The following is a 7,066-nucleotide window of genomic DNA, read 5'->3' as shown; positions in this document are numbered from 1 at the left end:
CAGATTCTGCAATGGGTATGCAAAATTTTGGGCACAACTGTGTGTGTATGTATGTATGTATATATATATATATATATATATATATATATATATATATATATATATATATATATATATATATATATATATATATACTATCTGCTATCCTTCATTTTGTATCCTTGTCATATTGACATAATTATATCTATTTATTTATCACATGTTCTATTCTTACTCTCATGCTGCTGTACCACTTACTTTCCTTATGAGGGATTAATAAAAGTTTATCTTTTAACCTGCTGTTTTTGACTCAACAAAGTGTTTGACTGATGTGTTTGACAAATTTTATTTTTAAAAAAATAATAATTCAATAATCTGTGAATAGGATAGAAACATTATATCACTTTTAATGGATTACATGAACAGAAACTCATTGTCCAATAAGAATGTTTGGCTATATCTTTAAATTCCAGTGTTTCTGTAGCCAATCAGAGTCTTTGTTTTGATCCCGCCCTCTTCTCTTGCGATCAGGCACGTGGAAGGGAAATTCCGACAGTACTACTACACGGTAGTGAGCGCACATGATGAGAATGCGAAAAAATGCTCACATGTAAAAAGTATCACATATACATTTTGTCAAGAATACCCTTTAAATCCACGATTAGTTATTCAAGCCTATAAATTGTATTCAGAGGTACTATCACTATAGATTTAGTTCACATGAACCAGAATATCCAGTCAATTTTGTAAGAACTTGGCCTTATTGTCCAATGCAGTGGTAATTTATCTTGGATGTCATGATTTTTTTTTCTCATGACATAATAAGTTGACATATTCCTGGTGAGGTCTTGATGGATCTGGATCATATCTCGAGAACGCTGGACACAAGACAGAAACACATCCAAGACAGGACGCTAGTCCATCATACACACAAATATACATATTCACATCTAGGAGCTAATCCATCTATCAGCATGTTTTTGGGAGGTAGGAGGAAAACTTAGGACATCTAGGAAACCCATACAGATGTGGGGAGAATATGTGAAACTTCTCACAGACAGTAACCTGAGCTGAGGATCACGCCCGGAGCCATGAGGCAGCAATGCTATATGTTGTGCCACCATGCCACCTGCTTTTTAAAAATAATTACTGTAAATGTACTGTGATCCCAGTAATAAATGGACAATAAGTTAACTGCATTAAAATATTGACTGGAAGACACTCAAAGGTATGTCCATGCTGTACCATGCAATGGTGATTTGAGTTAACACTAGTATTTCAACTGCATACACAAGCCCCTTTCAATTCTCTGCTAAATTCAGCTGATCAGACAGAGAACCCGGCATAAGAGAGGGGAATCTCTGTGGCAGATTTGTTCATGCCTCTGAATCCTGCACCAGCCATTGGTCCTTCGGGGACAGCAGGGCAGCTGCTGGATGTTATGATCTGGCCCTCTCCGCCCTCTGGGGCTACGACTGATCAATAAACACTTGGACAGCTGGGGCAGAGTGCAACTCAACATTCTCTCACAGAGCAGAGGACAATTACCCACTACACATACACACAGCATATCCCTCCCCCACCCATTAACTGGCACTTCAGCAACTTCCTTGGAAAGAAAGAAATATTTTAAGCAACTTCATTACAAGTTGAGCCAATTGCTCAGAATCAGTGAATGAATGAAACTTAATGGAAGAAAGATATTTTTTAAAATCAAAAACCACTGAAACTAGTTCAGAGATTGAGGTCCAATTTGACTGTCCCTACTATATCCTTCATAAAAATGGATCTTTTAAGACTTTTATTTTATGTACATTGACTTGACTTAAGCAACTTATTAGAATTTCTACATACAATACAGTAAACAATCCGATGCAGTAAACAAAAGCAAACAAAAAAAACAATTACAATGCACTATAGTGCAAAAAATTAATACACAATACACCCCATAAACACTGCTAGTGGTGGAAAGTGTGCAAATTAGGCAATGGCCATTATATCTAGTAAGTAATAAATAATTGACTTATATAATAATTTTTTTAAAGTGCATTGACCTTCAGGTTTGTGTATTGGTAAATAAATAAATAAATAAATAAATAAATAAATAAATAATAATAATAATAATAATAATAATAATGGTCATCTTTAGACCCACCGTTATTCACAAAGTGTAAAACTGTGCTCCTTTGTTAATTGACCCTGCATGTTACCTCCCCCATTCTCTCCTAACCCCAGAAGGGACATCAACAGGGTTCACATGGAGTTTGCTGGAGCTTTGCCAAAATTTTGAACAAGTTCAGACCAAGGCCACTGACACACATCCAACCAGTCACAGAAGTGTAAAGTTTTGAAATTGGAATTCAAACATTGTTGCAAAGAAACTGTGATTTAATGCAGAATGAGGCCAGCAAGTAAGAGGAATTTGGAACATGAAATTTATAACCTGTAACTCCAAACAGCTCAGAAATGTATAAAGCCTTTGCCCATAAAGACTGGAGCTCCTGGATTTTTGTGTATTGTAGAATTGTATGTTTTATAATAATACTGGCAGCCTTAAATATAACTGTCACGTTTTATTCTATAACATGCACACTATAAACAATGAACAAAGGTGTATAAAACCTCCTGCCAAATATTGTATAGGTCCCTGTTGTTCCACCAAAACAGCTCTGATCCGTCGAGGCACGGTCTCTACAAGACCTCTGAAGATGTGTTGTAATATCTGGCACCAACACGACAGCAGCAGATTCTTTATGTCCTGTAAGTTTCTAGGTGTGGCCTCCATAGATTGGACTTGTTTGTCTAGCATATCCCACAGATGCAATCAGATTGAGATTGTGGGAATTTGGAGGCCAAATCATTATCCTGCTGAAAGAGGCCACTTCCATTAGGGAATATTGTTGCCATGAAGGGGTGTACTTGGTCTGCAACAATGTATTGGTAGGTGGTACATGTCAAAGTAACATCCACATGAATGCCAAGACCCAAGGTTTCCCAGCAGATCATTGCAACCCTGTTGCTGGTTCACTGATTGTCCTTCCTTGGACCACTTTTGCTAGGTACTAACCACTGCATACTGGAAACATGTGGGGTGTTCCCAGTATGCAGTGGTTAGTCAATAAACACTTGGACAGCTGGGAAAGAGTGCAACTCAACGTTCTCTCACAGAGCAGAGAACAATTACCCACTACACATACACACAGCATATCCCTCCCCCACCCATTAACTGGCACTTCAGCAACTTCCTTGGAAAGAAAGAAATATTTTAAGCAACTTCATTACAAGTTGAACCAATTGCTCAGAATGAGTGAATGAATGACACTTAATGGAAGAAAGTTTTTTTTTAAAATCAAAAACCACTGAAACATGACAAAAGCAATATGTTGTATGATAAACAAATACGACTATGGTTCAGAGATTGAGGTCCAATTTGACTGTCCCTACTATATCCCTCATAAAAATGGATCTTTCAAGACTAATTTTATGTACATTGTCTTGAATTAAGCAACTTATTATCATTTCTACATGCAACACAGTAAAAAATGTATTTACACACACACACACACACACACACACACACACACACACACACACACACACACATATATATATATATATATATATATATATATATATATATATATATATATATATACATATAAATTCAGTCTCTTAAATGTTTATTTTATGTCTTATTGAGTCAATAAAAAATGTTTTGATTCCAAACATCTTCCAACAAAAAATTAAATGTTACATTAAAATGATTATATGGCAGGAAAGAATGTAAATTGTTACTTTTCAGACAAAAATCATAAAGAAGTCTGTCCGGGTTTATCTGCAAAATAGAAACAGATTTAACAGGTATGACAGTCAGAGGCTCCAGAAGATCTTTTGCAGATTCTCAAAGATGCTCAGAAATACCTGCTTGTTAAACTCAATATTGGCTTTGTTTAGTTTATTACTGTTTGTTGCTTTTAATAGTAGATTTTTTATGTATAAGGTTTAATTTCATTATTTCTGAAGGCAGTCTTTGCTTTATAGCATTTCTTTGCATTTGCCTAGGACTTTTGCACAGTACTATATATACTACTAATAATATAATAATCATATAGTGTTGTAAGTGTTGGCATTTAGTCACATGACCAGGTGTGAAAATACTTCAGTACAATTTAATTTTAAATACCTTGTAAGCTTACTGCACTTACTTTGAGTTCCATCTGCAAGCATACTGTGATAAGACCTGTGATAAGTCTGAAATTAACTATCATCACAAGTATCCAACGTCCCCTTCAAATCAATAAACCTTCATGAAACAGTCACACTGAAGCAGTTTGTGACTATGTACACACAGACTGTCTCCACTGCATGGTCAGGAGTTTAGAGTTTTAGTAGCATGCTTTCCCTAAGACGACATGAGGAAGAAACCTTGAGAGAAACCAGACCCAAAAGGGGACCCATCTTCTTCTGGGTGACACCCAGTAATGTGATAGTGTGTGTATTCCTATTATATACTGTATTATATTAACATTTGGGTGTACATGAGATATTGGACTGTTAAAATATAAATGTGGAAACTTTTTTTACTCTAAAGGTTTATGATGTGATTAAAGTGGTCAATGATTTAAACTTGTAAACGTCCAATTATATACAGCATGAATAATGAGTTCAGCCCCAAGAATTGTAGGCTCATCAGTCTGGCATTAAATGCAACATCTGAATGGCCAAATGTTGTGTTTGGAGTAAATGGAGCACCCCTGGCATCCATGCCATGATGCCACTGCTGATAGAGAGGCCGTAAAAATAAGATAAATGATTGATATGATCAGAGCATACTTTCAAGGGGTAGTGTGTTTCTATGGAAACAGGGCAGAGAAGAAAACCCAAGGTTAACCAAGTGTGTCTTGCCATCTCTTGTCCTGTTCTGATTGCAACAGTCATCACTGGGTTAATATGTCAAGCAGTAGAGGGTTAATATAAACATTATCGTGTATTTCCAGGTAGTAGAGAAGCTGAAATAAAGGCTATGACCTCATCTTATAGCGTCAAAATAAAACGCATGATCAAATGCACACACACATACACACACACACACACACACACACACACACACATGCACACGCACATGATTGAAGTATCACATGCTCTGTTTCCTGCAGTCAGTAGATCCCCAAACCTCCACCCACCCACCCACCTACCCCACACTATCTGTCTGTCTTCCTCTATCTCTATTACTCTTTCATACACATTCATCCTACATTCATGAATCTTCCATTGAAAACATCCCCGAGTGCTTGAATCCTGCCTAGAGACTCACAAAAAGGGGGTTTTCACACGTTCTGACTGCACAAGCCCCGTAGCAACCACATGAGCTCACCCAGCCAGTCAGGTGGAAATGAAGCTGCGCTGACCCAATGGCAGTGAATGAGAAGGGACCGAAGTAGGCGCACTAACCCAGTAACAGCCTGTTGGCCTTCTCAGCCCTCCTTCCATTGGAACAGAGTTAATTATCCATTTAAACCTTAAAGACTAAAGACCTAAATAAATAAATAAATAAATAAATAAATAAATAAATAAATAAATCTCATCCACTCACACAATGTAAATTAACAAAGGATGCCCTGGTGGTCAGTCATGTAGTCCTGCTGCCACAGTTTAACACATTTTTAACACAATATGGCACAAAGCAGTAATATCACCAAAAGTATGTTGTTAATTAACATATAATGATACTTTGTTGGTCACATATACATTAGAGCACAGTGAAATTATTTTCTTCACATACCCCAGCATGTCAGGAAGTTGGGGTCAGAGCGCAGGGTCAGCCATGATACAGCACCCCTGGTGCAGAGAGGGTTAAGAGCCTTGCTCAAGGGCCCAACAGTGGCAGCTTGGCAGTGCTGGGGCTTGAACCCCCAACCTTCTGATTAGTAACTCAGAATACCATCTCGCTCTCTTAGAGCTGTATTTTATGATTTTATTTTACAGCTGTCTAACCCAAGTGACAGTGTATATATTAATACCACTGCCCACACATTTCTTTACTAATCTCACCCTTAGGAGACTTGTTTGAACTTCTCTTAATCGAAGCTTATCACAAGAATGCTGGGTGCGAAGTGGGAATACACCCTGGATGGGATGGTAGCAAACAAGCAAACAAACAAACAAATAAATAAATGCATACATTTGTTAATTCCTCTTCAGGAACTGCTTTCTCCTGATTAGGATCCCAGTAATTCCAGGAACACTGGACATGAGGCAGGAATACACACTGGATGGGATGGCAGTTTTTTGCAGGAAACCATGCACATAATAATAATAATAATAATAATAATAATAATAATAATAATAATAATAATAATAATCCCTACATTAATTCGCCATACCGCTTATCCTACACAGGGTCACAGGGAGCTTTTTTGAGTTGAGCTTTGTGTGTTGTGCTTAATTCACAACATAATGCAATTGACATATTACTTAGTCTAATTAGGATGTTATGTCCCATTTATTGCATTTTTTTCCCATTTAAATGAGATATGTGTTTAAACATAAGAGACTTGCATTCCCACACACACAAACTGTATTAGTCCCCGACACTGCAGCGCACCTCATTTCAGACGCAAAAGCAAACGCACAGGTTGTCAGTCATCTCAGGTGAAGGGGGCGTGAATAATTGATCACAGCGAGTGGGGAGGGTCATTTAGGCCTGACCCTCCCTTTCACAGACTGAGAGATAGCTGGACTTGGTTGCCTCTGAGGAGGGGAGATGCCCTTGCTTATTAAACAAAGACACCCGAACCACACTGGTAAACAGAGAGTGCCAGACAGCACCTCAGCTATAGAGTCTGGTAAATGGACGGAGCTAGCATCTCAGAAGCACGTCAGGGATAGCCTTGGAACTGAAAACAGCTGATTTGGAGAATCTCTTTTGAAAGATAAAGAGATTAAGGCTGTGTAAGATGTCTGTTTAGAGATGCACAATTAACCTTTGAAGAAGAAGAAGCCTTTATTTGCCATATATACAGTGCAGTGCAGTGCAGTTCTTTTTCTTTGCATATCCCAGCTTGTTAGGAGGTTAGGGTCAGAGTGC

Source organism: Ictalurus punctatus, chromosome 9 (genome assembly GCF_001660625.3).
Source record: "Ictalurus punctatus breed USDA103 chromosome 9, Coco_2.0, whole genome shotgun sequence".
In the NCBI taxonomy this organism is placed as follows: Eukaryota; Metazoa; Chordata; class Actinopteri; order Siluriformes; family Ictaluridae; genus Ictalurus; species Ictalurus punctatus.
Note: the sequence above shows the minus strand (reverse complement) of the source record.